The sequence below is a fragment of the Thamnophis sirtalis genome, unplaced genomic scaffold (assembly GCF_051295495.1).
Source record: "Thamnophis sirtalis isolate CommonGarterSnake01/CBP01778 unplaced genomic scaffold, rThaSir2_p1.2 scaffold_11, whole genome shotgun sequence".
Lineage (NCBI taxonomy): Eukaryota > Metazoa > Chordata > Lepidosauria > Squamata > Natricidae > Thamnophis > Thamnophis sirtalis.
Window position 1 is genome coordinate 54,216,839 of NW_028261391.1, and position 14,864 is coordinate 54,231,702.

General features: G+C 44.9%; 1 protein-coding gene across 5 annotated transcripts in view; it reads left to right on the forward strand.

Annotated features, from left to right (window-relative positions):
- Positions 1 to 14,864, forward strand: part of SHOC2 (SHOC2 leucine rich repeat scaffold protein) — a 62,606-nt gene that overhangs the window by 19,255 nt on the left and 28,487 nt on the right. The window contains exon 1 of one of the 5 annotated variants that reach the window (XM_014065517.2): positions 7,627 to 7,823. The exons of the other annotated variants lie outside the window; for them this stretch is intronic. The gene's annotated coding sequence lies outside the window, so the exon portion shown is untranslated. Of the gene's footprint in view, positions 1 to 7,626; positions 7,824 to 14,864 lie in introns of those variants that run through there. 5 annotated transcript variants of the gene reach the window in all.

Sequence of the window (14,864 nt, forward strand, 5' to 3'; positions counted from 1 at the left end):
GATCATCTCTTGCCAGTCATATCTATCCAACCCACTAGAGCAGGGAGGCAAGAAATGTTGTGGGTCCCATCCCCTAAGGAGATACATCTAGCGGGATCCAGAAGAACGACCTTCTCCGTGATGGCTTCCTCCCTCTGGAATATAATCCCTTTGAAAATTAGACTGGTCCCCATTCTAACACTCTTTTGGAAGGTCCTGAAGATGTTCTGCTTGTGGGCATGGGGAACCCAGAGTGGAATAGAGCCTATTAAATGACTGATATAAATGTTTGTTGTTGGTGGTGGTAGTGGTGGGGTTATATTATTATTATTATTATTATACAATTGTATCACAGCGGCCAGTTGTTTCGCCGGATTTGGCATTGGTTACTAGTCGGGCCCCACCCAGGGGCCTAGGACGTTGTAACGTATTTTCGTAATATGCGTGCAGTTCCAAGCAGTGCGGCTTTTTGCATTTGACTGATGGTGATTTTGTCAATTTTTAACTGTTTTAAATGTAATTCCAGTGCTTTTGGAATAGCACCCAGTGTGCCAATTACCACTGGAATTACCACTGCTGGTTTGTGCCATAGTCGTTGAATTTCAATTTTTAAGTCCTGGTATTTTGGAATTTTTTCATGTTCCTTCTCGGCTACCCTGCTATCATCTGGTATTGCAATGTCTATGATTGTGACCTTATTTTTCTCAACCAGTGTGATGTCTGGTGTATTATGCGCCAGTATTTTGTCTGTTTGTATATGAAAATCCCACAAGATCTTGACCATATGATTTTCGGTGACTTTTTCAGGCTGATGTTCCCACCAGTTTGTTGCTGTTTTAATATTATAATTTTTGCACAAATTCCAATGGATCATTTGTGCTACTGAATTGTGTCGCAATTTATAATCAGTCTGCACGATTTTTTTACAGCAGCTGAGTATGTGATCAACAGTTTCATCAGCTTCTTTGCAAAGTCTGCATTTGGCATCATCAGAGGATTTTTCGATTTTGGCCTTAATGGCATTTGTGCGGATAGCTTGTTCTTGCGCAGCCAGGATTAGTGACTCTGTTTCTTTCTTTAATGTACCTGTTGTTAACCATAACCAAGTTTGTTCACTGTCCACTTTATCTTTTATTTTTTCCAGAAATTGGCCATGCAGTGCTTTGTTCTGCCAACTCTCCATTCTTGATTTTATCACATGTTTTCTGTATTCTTGTTTCGTCTGTTGGGCCTTCAGTAGTTTTTTGTTCTTTACATTATTATTATTGTTGTTGTTGTTGTTGTTATTGTTATTGTTGTTATTATCATTATTATTATTTTACCTTTGCGGCAGGCCTTTCTTTATTGTGAGCCTTAGCTTCCCTCACTTCATCTTTACACACACTCTAGTGGCTGACCATTGAACTCCGTCTGTGTTTACATTCAAAATATCTCTGTGCTAATCATAGCACCCTTATGGCCGGGGGAAAAGGGTCAGACAGGCCAGTCCCCATGCCGACTTATTCGACTTATTCGCCATGCCCCTCAATGCTCAGCTCCCGAGGTGCTTCTCCAGGTACCAGACACGGGAGGCAGAAGGGGTGGACGCTCTGCGAAGCCCCTGGCCCAGGAGTCATCGGTATGCCTTTCCACCCTTACCCCTGATCCCCAGAGTCATATGGAAAATCCTTCGGGAGGGGGCGGAAGGGGTTCTGTTGCTGCCTCACTGGCCCCGGAGGCTGTGGTTTTCAGGGGAGAGACCCTGGAGAATCCCCCAGGAGGGGATATCCCTTAACCAGGGGTTGCTGGAGCACCCAGACCCTCAATGGCTCCAGCTGACCGCTTAGCTCTTGAGCAGAGCATCCTGGGGAAAGACCTCTTCCCCCCCAGGGTGATGCAGACTATCCAGACTGCCCGCACATCCTCCACAGAGCGCATCTATGGCTCTATGTGGTGGCCCTTTGCCTCATGGTGTAACTCCCTAGGGTACAATCCTATCCAGGCCTCAGTGCCTCAGATTCTGGACTTCCTCCAGGCAGGCCAGGACAGAGGGTTAGCTTCTAACATGATTAGGAGACAGATTTCAGCCATCTCGTCAGTTCTCCTGCATGGCAGGAACCAGAGCTTGACTCACCATCCTATGGTCAGGCAATTCCTCAAGGGGGCTTCCAACCCCAAACCGCACACGGTATTCAGGTACCCTTCCTGGGACTTACACAGGGTAGGGGACGCTCCAACAGGCGCTCCATTTGAGCCTTTACGAACAGTTTCCCTTAAGTTCGTGACTCTTATGGTGGCCTTTCTGGTGGCCATCACCTCCACCAGGTGGATATCCGAACTGCAAGCTCTGTCCACCAGGGAGGATCTCTGTGTCTTCCACCAAGACAGGGTGGGCTTACGACTGGATCCGTCCTTCATCCCCAAGGTGGGCCCCTGCTTCCATCGAGCCCAGGAACTGATTTGCCCAACTCCTGTCCAGACCCTTCCCACCCGTTGGAGAAGTGGCATACTCTGGGTGTAAGGAGGGCTCTGAGGATTTACCTCAGGAGAACCAGGCCAAACAGGAAATCCGAAGCTTTGTTTGTCTCCTTCCAACCAGGTCCTGGGTAACGAGGTGACTTCCGCCACAATAGGCAGGTGGTTGCGAACCTGCATCGCCACTGCATACCAATCGCAGGGCTTACAGACATCAATCCATGCGGAGCACAGCCACATCCATGGCCTGGGCCACACAGACATCCCTGGCCGAAATCTGCAGGGCAGCCACGTCGGCTTTCCCCTCTCCCTTTGCTAGGAATTATAAACTGGACTCTTTTGCCTCGGCAGAAGCCTCTTTGGCCGCAGGGTGTTGCAGGCGGTTCACAGGGCAGGGCCCATGCCTCAACTGGCATGAGGGGGGGATATGGGGCCTCAGGGGTCTCCCTCCCTAGGGACGTGCAGGCTTTGGTACGTCCCATTCTGGATACTCCTCCCTCCTCACTATGGAGGAAGGGCGTTGGTACTTACCTGATACGCCTCTTCTCATAGTGGGGGGAGGAGTATCCAGTCCCTCCCCGACTATGTTTGTCCAACTAAGTGTTATGTTCATTGTTTTATGAAGTTATATAAATATTGATGTTGAAGACGATAAAAGCTAAGAACTGAATTAAGAATCTGGAGTGAATGGTGCAATGAGTCGGATAGAGCTCTTCATCAAATATGGGGAATATCTGCTGGCCAGGGGGCATTGCCCAAAAAGCTTATCTGACTCATCCAATCATGAGAGGACAAGGTCAACCCATTCTGGATACTCCTCCCCCCACTATGAGAAGAGGCGTATCAGGTAAGTACCCATGCTTGATGTTATCCAACTGCAGAAAGCCTAAATATTTGTAGGCTTCATTTTCATTGCATTTAATTAGTTGGCCATTGGGCATTTCAATTCCCTCACATGTAGTGATTTTGCCCCTTTTTATGGATACAGTGGCGCATTTTTCCATGCTAAACTGCATTGAAATATCGGTGCTGAATACTCGGACTGTGTTTGTCAATGATTGGATTTCTATTTCTGACTTTCCATAGAGTTTCAAATCATCCATATATAGTAAATGCGAATTTTTTTCAGCTTCTTTGGCTGTTTGGTAGCCTAATTTCATTTTTTTTAAAGATTACTGATAGTGGGATCATTGCGATGATGAAGAGAAGAGGTGAAAGTGAATCACCCTGGAAAATTCCTCGCTTGATATTAACCATTCCGTAGATCTCATTCCCTACTGCCAACTCAGTTCTCCATTGTTTCATTGCCTTTTCAGTAAAGGATGTAATATTTTTGCTAATGCCTGTTGTTTCTAAGCATTTTATGATCCAACTATGTGGCAGTGAGTCAAATGCCTTTTTGTAATCAATCCATATTCAAGTTCGTTTTTCTGTTCTTACAATTTTCTAATATCATTTTATCAATTAGGAGCTGATCTTTTGTGCCCCTGCTCCTTCTTTTGTTGTCTTTTTGCTCTACTGGCAAATTGTTCCCTCCTCCTTATCCCGAGTTAAAAAGATTTGACCAGCTATGACATCCAGCATGACCAACCTCTTTTAGTGTTTTTTTTAATGAAAACTTTTCCTTGACTGTTTGACAAGGACATTCACTATGTTTAATCAGAGGTACTGCAAAATAATTATGGTTGAGAAAATTGAAGGCTAACTAAAGTTCTTAGATTTGGTTGCCAATGAAAAGAAGGCACCACATACTATTTTAAGCATAAATATATTAGTCCCTTCTATTCTATTCTGTTTAATCAGTGACTTAACATGCAAATCCAATATTTAGTAAACCATGAGGTGATGCATTAATGAAGACATATGGAGGAATCTGATGAAGGATTCTATCATTCAGAACAACTCCTGTTCTCCCTAGGAGCTTGTGGAAGGGTCCAGGATTGGGTTATTCTCACGTCCAATCTGCCCAGAAATTGAGTTAAATTTGAAGCCATGCCTCTCTGCTTCCTGTGCCTGGCTCCACTTTCAACTCAGTCTGGCCCAAGAGAGACACATTTTCTTTTGGCTCCTGAGAGTTGGACTAGTTTACCTCATTCCTGGACCCTTTATCCTTTCCCCTCTTTACCTCTCCTGGCCTTCTCTTTGCAAATGTGGCAGTTGCCATTGGAGGTAGGGAGTCAAAGGCACTGGTGGATGGCCTGATTTGGCTCCCTAAAGGCCATGTGGAGGCCGCTAAGCGCCGCTGTGGAACAGCACCTTGTTGGGTGGCTGGCAGCCGCACAAGAGACTTTTCTTCCAGCTGCTGCTGAGTGCCGAGCTCCTGTGTGATGGGGGACGGCCTTGGTGCTTGCAGGTAGCCACCAGCAAGCAGGCGAAGTGGAAATTGGCATCAGAGACCACGTGGAGTGTCGGGGCTTCAGAGGCTTTGGAAAGCCTCAGGGGACAAGCTCTGCAGACGATTAGAGAACCGGACGCCGTCCAAGGAGAAGTTAATGTCGCTGAGGCAGCCGGGCGCCATTTTTGGGCATCTTGTGAGTGGCATGGGGCTGAACAAAATGGCGGACTCTGCAAGCGAGAGAGAGGAGGCTCCTTCCACCTCGGGCAGCAGATCTAGGCCCAGACCTCGCCTAGGGCCAAGAAGACTGCACCTAAGCGTCCCTCCATGGCCTTGGAAAAGGACGAACTTAGAAGGCACAAGGCCTTGGGGAAGAGGGTGGAGAGGGCAGAGAGACAATCCCAAATGGACAGGATTAGCCCTTCTCCACTTAGATCTAGATCCCCTCTTAAGAAATCACCCATTCCAGGCCCATCTAATAGGTCCCCTGGACACAATATTGGGTCTATTGGAGATGATGTCTCATTATCTCCCCCTCTTTCCTCAGGGGATCCAGGGGAGGGGGCTGGGGATCCCTTTGCTCACATGGTCCCAACTAGCCCCAGATTGGCACTACAGGCTCCTTTTCCTGGGAGTTCCTCCTCTGCCAGCTTTCCAATGTTGCTTGAGCTTCTGGACTATTTCAAGCAACTCATAGCCCAAGCTATATCTCAGGGCATTGCCACAGGCCTACAGCAGAGGCCGCAACCCTCTCCTGAACGACCTATGTGTGGGACCCCATGAGGTGTTATAGACCAACTGCACTCTCAACACCTGACTCAGGATAGTCCAGCCTCCCCTTTATTGGCCAGTGAAGGGTCAGTGGGGGTGAGGGACCTCTCCCTGACCTAGATTTGTCTTGATGATGAAGAGTGAGTCCCAGAGCCTCCAGCTTTTTCAGGGCTGTTTTCTCCTGAGCTCTTTATATCTCTTTTAAGCAAGGCTGAGGCCACTGCTGATTTAGGTGAGGAATCTTCTGAACCAGTTACCTCTCAGCTACCAAAGAAGGGGGGAGATCTCTTTTCTGAGCCTCTGGCTGCAAAGGAGGAGATTCCCGCTCAACTTTTTCTTGATGTGCTAAAAAACCAACGGGAGAAACCAGGTGCGTTTCCCACCCCAGGGGGTAATAAAGGGCGGTTTTACAATTTAGAACTAGAATTTTCTTAGGCACTGCAAATGCCAGCTGTAGACCCTCTTCTGGCTGCACTGGCCACTTCCCCTTCTCTTGTCTCAGGATATATCACCGATAATTTCAAGGCTGAGGATAAAAAGGCTGAGCTTACCTTGCGAAAGACCTTTCAAGCTGCATCCTGGGCCATTAAGTCAGCGGCCTCAGCTTCATTCTTTAATCGAACCACGTTGCTGTGCTGCGTCAGATGCAAGAGCATATTCCCCCAAATGATTAAAGGTTGCAGCAAGACTTAAACAAATTAATTGCTGCTACTCAGTTTTCTTCAGATGCCACACTCAATGCAGTGAAGTATGCATCCAGGGCCTTGGCAACTTCGGTGACCTTCAGATGGCTTTTGTGGCTTCACAACTGACAGGCAGATGCCAAGACTAAGTGGCGGCTGGCAACCTTTCCCTATATGGGGACCCAGTTATTCGGAGCATCTCTGGATCCCATTATTATGGAAGACAAGAATAAAAAAAGGTTTTTCCTACAGCGGCCAAGCAGTTGGACCAGAGGCCAGCCCCATACTACCGTAGACCTTCGTTTTGATCACAGGACCAGCAATCCAGGTATTTTCCATCCCATAGTGATAGACAACAGATTAGGCAGACATACAGGGCATATCCTCAAGATAGGTCCAGATACCAACCCCAGAACAAGAGGCCCTTTCGTGGGGGAGGTGGTCACCCCTTTCGCAGAGGCAAGTGAGCAAATCCTCCAATTGGCAGCTGCCTCTGCTTGGAATCCCCCAGTTGGATTCCATTACTACCAACCAGTGGGCCCTATTAAATTTGGCTGTCATCTGGAATTTATCTCCTACTCCCCAAAAAGGTTTCAGTTTTTCTCTTCTTCAAGGAATCCTGTCAAGTGGAATCTCATGAAGGTGGCCATTCAACACATTCTTGAGATTCAGGCTATTGAGCTGGTTCCCAAAGACCAGGTGAGATTGGGGTTCTACTCCAATTTGTTTGTGGTTCCTAAAAGTTTGGGGAGGGGGTGGAGAGCAATTTTAGATCTTAAACTTTGGAATCGCACATTGTATATAGAAGGTTCAAAATAGCCTCCTTGAAGACCATTCTTGCATTGATTAGGCCAGAAGACTATGGCTTTGGTGGACCTTACAATGGCATACCTTCATATTTTGATCCTTCAGGAGGATAGGAAGTTTTTGAGGTTTTTCTTTAGGGGCATCCACTACCAGTTCAGGGCTCTTCCTTTTGGCCTCACTTCAGCTCCTCAGACTTTTACCAAGGTTCTTGCCACCTTGGCTGCACACCTACGATCAGTACCAATTAGAATTCAGTGTTATTTGGATGATACTTTAGTTCAGGCGTCTTCATCCCAGCAGGCAGGGTCGCACCTCGCCTTAACCATTCGAACCTTGCAGGAGTATGGGTTTTCCGTAAACTTTGCAAAGAGTAATTTGGTTCCTTGAAATAGGCTACAACACCTGGGTGCTATTATTGATGCAGCAGAGGGTAAGGTTTACCGGTCTTTTCGAGCGTAGGGAGAGCATTATCCAGTTGGTGAGGCAGGTCCATAGGGAATGGCCTGTTCTTGTTCTCCTTATGTCCAAGTTGGTGGGGAAAATGTTTTCCTGCATTGCTATAGTGCCACGGGCTCGCCTCCATGGTCGGACACTGCAGTGGCTGCTGCTTCCCCATCAATGCAACGGCACCTGTGATGCGTCATTCAAGATCAAGGTCCTCTTGTCCCTGTGATGGTGGCTGTCACCAGCTCTTCAGAAGGGCTCAGTCTTCAAGGATCTGATGCGCCTCACTCTGACCACAGATGCAAGCCTCTTCAGCTGGGGAGCTCTGCTGGACTCTCAGCTGGCACAAGGTCAGTGGTCGCTGGTGGACTTAAAACACAATATCAACTAGTTAGAACTGAGAGCGGTCCATCTGGCTCTCAGGCACTTCATGACACAGGTCACCGGCTGCCCTGTGTTGACACTGACAATGTAGCTGCCAAGTGTCACATAAACAAGCAAGGGGGCACCCAATCGGTGGCCCTGTGGCACGAGGCATTCAGACTGGGGTCCTGGGTGGAATGTCATTTTCTGCCTCTGATTGTGGAACACATCTCCGGCATTGGACAACGAGCAGGCAGTCTGGTTCAGTAGGCCACTGTCGATCACGGGGAGTGGCAACTTCAGGCCGAGTTTTTTCGCTGAATTTGCCGGACTTTCGGACAATCGCTTGTGGATATCTTCGTGTCAATAACCGACACCCAGCTTCCTAGGTTCATCTCCCGCTTACCAGCTCAGGGAGCAGAGGACATGGACGTACTGTGCTGCCGGTGGCTGGAGGGTCCCCTTCATGCATTTCCACCCATTACCCTCATTCCCAGGGTCCTGAGGAATGTGGAAACAGAGGGAGCAGAGGTAGTTATGGTAGCACCCTTTTGGCCCTGCAGACCATGTTTTGCAGATCTATTGGACCTCTCAATATCCCCCCCCCCCACTGGAGAATTCCCAAGGAGGAGGTCGTCTTGTGTCAGGGGGTCCTGTTTCATCAGGAGCCGCAGTGGCTCCAGTTGACAGCCTGGCACTTAAATGGGAACAACTTAGGGTGGCCAATTTCTCCAGTAGGGTAATCGGAACAATTGAGGCATCACACAAGCAGTCCACCATGCGTATGTATAACGCCATGTGGACCACCTTCAGGAACTGGTGCAGGGGAGCGCATGTGGTCCCTGCCTTGGCCTCGGCCCCTCAGATATTAAGAGTTCCTGCAGAATGTGTTGGAGAAAGCCCTTTCTCACAATACCATGTGTAGGCAGGTGGCGGCCCTCTCCACAGTACTAAGGGGCGAGGGGAGCAGGCCTCTTGCTCAATATCAAGTGATAAAAAGTTTTTTCAAGGGGGGTGCTAATCTCAGGCCACCGGCAATCCACAAGTTTCCCACATGGGATCTGTTTCTGGTGCTGCTGAATTTCTGCCTGGCCCCTTACAAAGGAACTCTTTGAGCTGTTGAGGACAGTTAGTACACAGTACCTCACACTCAAGGTGGTCTTCCTAGTGGCGGTCACCACCGCGAGATGCATCTGGAAGTTGAGTGCCTTGTCTTCAAGGATTGATATCTGTGTTTTTCTTTTATTTTCTTTTTTTTTGTTTTTTTAAAACATATTTTTTAATTTCCATTTTCACAACATACAATCACATGTACACTATACATAGCCAGTATCATATAGTAACAAATAAGGATCACATCAGTTCCTCTTGTCATCAACACCCCAAAAAATTAAAAAAATGAAAACCCATTATTAGCTCTTCTGCTCTCCATACACCTTCCTCTTCTACCTCTCTCCTACTTCCTATTTTCCCTCCATCATCCCTTCCCACTCTACTTCCCCTTCCCCTCTCCCTCTCCTCTCCCTACATTCCACTCCTCCCTATCCTCATCCTCCCCCCTCACCATCTCTCCTATCTCTCTCTTCCCATATTTCTCTCTACATTCTACTCCTCCTTATCCTCCTCATCTTCCCCCCTCACCCTCTCCCCTCCCTCTCTTCCCATCTCCCCTCTGTTTCCCACTCTTCCTCTCATTGGTGTATTTCCGCTTCTGAGCAAACTCCAATCTATGTTGATAGTATTTATACTTCCATACTTAACATATCGTAGTTTTAAAGAAAAAGAAAAAAGAAAAAACAGTATACATGTGCAATCATATTACATTAAAGTCTAACACCCCTCGTCAAACTTCCCTCCCTCCTCCCTTCCCCCCTAACCCCCCCAGCCTTCCCTCCCCCGACTTCCCAGAACCCATACACGGTATAAATCTTTAACAAAAACAGTCTAAAATATATTGGAAAAAAGAGTAAAAAAAAATTGATAACTTCTTTATATTGAGCTTAGCTCCTCCTTGCTAAACTAACTTTAAACAATTTTTATCAGTCCTGGTGTTAATCATAAGCTATCTGGAATTTCTTATTTATTTTGAATATAATCAATCCATTTTTCCCCATCTCGTTTATCCATATTTATTTTGTATATAATGCGTCCATTTTGCCCAGTCTCATTTATATCTCTCCTTTAATTAGTGCTTAAGATATGCAGGTATTTTAGCCCTCTCAGCTAAATTTGTGACTTTCAGTGTCCTTTCTTGAATTATAGGGAAGTCTTCCTTCTTCCATTATTGCACCACCGACAGTCTAACTAAAGTTATTAAGTGCAAAGTCAAATTAATCTCTATAGCTGTACATTCAGTCCATAGATGTACCCTTATTCATATTAAAAACGAAGTATTCTGCTAACAATTTTTACATTCATTAATATATTTATCATGTCTAAATAAATTTTCATTCAATCTCCCAACCCCTTCTTGATTGCATCACCCTTCCCAACTCCATCCAAACTGGGTTATGAACTGATGAAAATCTGGCACATATCTTTATCTTCTTCACTCTAGAAAACAAATCATTGGTAATTAATTGATTGTTGTTTTTTTTAATTGTTGATCCATTCATCTGGTAATCACACGGTTTTGACTTTGTTCCTTGGCGCCTTGAACTTCTGAGGAAGAGAGATGATCCATCCTTGTTGATAGTTGTGTAGTTTGTTGTCTAGCTTGTCCTTCTTGTTCTCTTTCTCTAGGTCCAGGTGGGGCAGGATGTCCAGCCTTCAAGATATTATGGTAAAAGTCCCGAGCTTCCCCTACTGATTTAAGATGGTATCTTTGCCCCTCAAAGATGAATGAAAGTCCAACTGGTGCCTCCCATCTGAACTGTAGCTGATGATTTTTAAGCTCTTCAACTAAAAAAGCATAGTCTTTCCTGGATCTTAACATTTGAGGTGGAAGCTCTTTCAGAACAATCACTTCCTGACCCCCAATTTGAAGTTTAGTTTTATAGGACTCTTGCAATATCATATTCCTCATGTCTCTTGTAGTAAAGTAAACTACAATGTCCCTTGGGAGCTGCTTCTGTTTCGCCAGCCAGAAGTTAGGATGATAAACCTTATCGATTTGCCAATCATAATTTCCCCCTGGCCTTCCCAACAGATTATCAAAGGCTTCTGAGAGAATCTGTTTCAAATTCTCCTGACTGTTTTCACGCAAACCTCTTATTCTTAAAGCAAACTCCATTTGTCTATACTGTAGCATAATAATTTCTTTTTCAGCATTTCCAACTTTTTGTTGCACCACGTCTATTTTCGATACCATATTAGTCTTGGCATCATTAAGATCTTCTAATCTGTCTTCAATTTCTGAGACATATTCTGTTAACAAATTAACAACCCCCACCATATCCTCCCTGATCTTTGGAACCCGAGTCTCAAATTTATCAGACAGATCTTTATGCGCAACCAATATCTCTTCCTTAAGTTTTATTTCCATCGTTGCTGCAAAATTTTTAAATGCCTCGGCCAGCTCATTCTGAAAAGATTCTTTAGTCAGTAGCTCGCCTGTGGGGGGAGGAAATGGAGACTGTAGTTTCGTGCCAGGGACAGACGAACTTTTGCAGCCGGGGGGGGGGGGGGGTTTGCTTAAAAGCCATTCCAGGTCTTAATCTTCTTCAACCAATTAATAAGTCTGTGCTAGTTTGTGCAGCTGTTACTGATTAATTTAGTATTAAATCACTCCTTCCCTTTGAGGTTTTAAATTCCGTAGAAATTCAAAACTCAAGCAGTGTTACGAAGCTGCTCGGCGCCATTTTGGGTATCTCTTTAGAAAGCAAGATATCAGAAGGAATTCTTGTAAAAACAAAAACTGAAGCTAAGAAATGATACAAACAATTAAAGATCCAGATGAACGGGGTCCGCTCGTCTTGGAATCAATAAATCAAGTTTTGTTCTGAGGATTTGAGTCTTGTTTTGTGCTGCTAATGCAGCTGGAATTCCTGGCACGGAGGCAATTCTGCCGTTGGCTGGCCACCCCCCCCTCCCAGAGGCAATCTGCGAGGATTTGGCTGGCGCAATGCCCGGCAAAAAGCTCACCTTATCTTCTGGCCCGAAGAAAAAGGTAAGCTGTCAGATGGCTGATAGATGGCTCATCTGACAGTTAAACGTGTCCAAGATTCTGGAGCCGAAATGACCAGCTCCCATCAGCAAGAAATTGATATCTGTGTTTTTCATATGAATTGGGTTGTTCTTGGTTTGGACCCTTCCTTTTTGCGAAAAATTAATTTGCCCTTTTACAGGGTGCAGGAAGTGGTGCTGCTGGATTTCTGCCCAGCCCCTTCAAGGGACAGGGAGCATTCTTGGCATAGATTGGATGTCAGGCGAGCGCTGTGCATTTATCTTAGGCATACCGCTTCATTCTGTCGAATGGAGGAGCTTTTTGTCTCCTGTCGTCCTTCCTCCTTAAGGGCTAGGGTCACCCCATCAACCATTGGAAGTTGAATCAGGTCAGCTATTTCCAACGCCTATCAGGCACGGGGCATTCCGGTTCCAGCCGGCATAACTGCGCACTCTACAAGGAATGCTGCAACTTCGGCTGTCTGATCTTCCCAGGCTCAGTTTGAGGACATCTGCCCGGCGGCTACTTGGACTTCGCCCTCGCCATTCATTAAGCACTATCAGCTTGATGCCTATTCCTCAGCTGAAGCCTCATTCAGTCGGAGGGTTTTGCAAAGGGTTTTGAAAGCCCTGCCTTCTGCTTCTTAGTTCCCTCCCTTGTAGGTAGCTTTGGCATCTCCCAATCCTGGACCATTCCACAAGCTCCTACGGAGAATAGCAGTTGGTCTTATCTGAACTGTATTTCTTGTAGGCTTATAGAAGGGTCCAGGTCCCACCCTGATGTAGCTTCTGTAGGACTTAGGGGTAGTGAGTGAGACTGGGGATGTAGGGACCTTTCCCTTCTGCCTTGTTTATAGGTTTTCCATGGAGCTGAGACCTTTGTTGAAAGTGGAGCCAGGCACAGGAAGCAGAGAGGCGTGGCTTCAAATTTAACTCAGTCTCTGGGCAGATTGGACGTGAGAATAACCCAATCCTGGACCCTTCTACAAGCTTATGAGAAATACAGTTCAGGTAAGACCAAGTGCTATTTTAGTCCAGAAATAACTGGACATGGAGTTATAAGAACAGATTTATTTTGCCATGATGATTCTGTGGAGAATATAATTGAAAATATATAAAAATGCTGCTTTTAGTTCAGTGTATGTCACAGAGGTCTGATGGGAACATAAGAAACTGTGCAAAGGTCTCCATGGTGATAAGCATCTTTGCTCACTTACTTAAAATGTCTATGTATGATGTTAGTTTCTTGAATTCTGAATGGATAACAGCTTTAAAAAAAGGCTGTAATGGCGGAAGATTTTGTTTGAAAAATATTAGTTCTTTAGAATTTTTGACAAGAAACGGAATTGAAATAAAAGTGATGTGAAAGAAACACATGAAATGCAAAATGTGGAAGATTATTGCCAAACATCAATGTATATTTATCATAGATAAATATATTTATAATATTGGTTGAAGTTATGGAATTTTAAGGATTACTAAGAATTTGCATACAGATATAGGTAGTTCCTCCACTTACAACCACAGTTGGACTGAAACAACCACAGTCTTGTTTGTTGAAGGAAGCAGTTGTTAAATGAGATGCCACATGACCACTTTGCTCAAGAGTTGCCATCCTGACTGTACCAGTTGCAGTCGTTCAGCAGATTAATTCTCCCTTACTGGGGAGAATTATCACAAGAACCCTGCTGTTAGCATTTTTGCCAGATTTAAGGTCTCCTTCAGGATGTGGAAGGATTTTCCTCACTGCATGGAAGACCGGACATCTCTTGAAGTGCTGGAGGAATGAACCTCAAATTCAGTATCCTCTTTACTTGCAATTTTCCCTTATGGCTTCTTGACTTTCTGAGGAAGGTGGCAGAAAAATTGCAATTGGTGATCACATGATCGTAGGGCACTTGGCAACCGGTTGTAAATGCAAACAGATTGCCAAGTGCCCAAAATGCAATCATGTGACAGGCACCCTCAGCGTGACATTTTATGGTGGCTAGTAAAGCACTCATTCCAAGGCTATAGCGATTACAAAGGGTCATTAAATGACTGGCCATAAGTCAAAAACTACCTGTAATGTCTTTTAGGTTTGATATAAATGTTAAACACTAAAGAAAAAAAAAGAATATTGTCAGATTTTTATTATGAAATGTATGTGTGACTCATCTCGCAATTCAAAGGAACTCTCAGAATATGAAAGCAATTGCAATAGCAGTAGCACTTAGACTTAGATACCACTCCACAGTGCTTTACAGCACTCTTAAGCGGTTTACAAATGTCAACATATTGCATCAACAATCTGGATCTTCATTTTACTGATCTTGAAAGGATGGGGAGACGGAATCAACCTTGAGCCTGTTAAGATCGAACTGGCAGTGGGCAGACTTAGCCTGCAATACTTCATTTTAACTGCTGCGCCCCCAAGACTCCACCCTATGAAACTTCTAAAAAAATTTTTTTGGGGGGGTTATACTCCTAATTTTAAAGTAATGTTTTTTAGAAATTGAATCACACTTTACTGTTCAGCTTCATTACAAACAAATTGTATTTGTTGGAGACAAATACAATTTGTCTCATTCTTGATAGCTTGAGGAACTCTCATTCTTGATGGCTTGTGGAACAGGAAGACGGAATCTAGCTTCTAATTCAATGCCATTGTTCTGTCTGTGTTCCTATGTTATTTAGAGACAGCAAGAATTGCCCTAGGAACTTACATTATGTGGAAGAAATAAATGAAATGAACTTGGTTTGAGACAGTTACTTAGCAATTTGTGCTGGTAATGCTGTGGGGTAGCACGTTGTGATGTGCTTTAATTGGAAAAACCTGTGATAAAATATACATTTATGCAAGTCATGAAATTCCAAGGGCTGAAATACATTTCATACAAGATACAATCTTAATGGAAATTATGTTGACATAGTGAAAATATAGC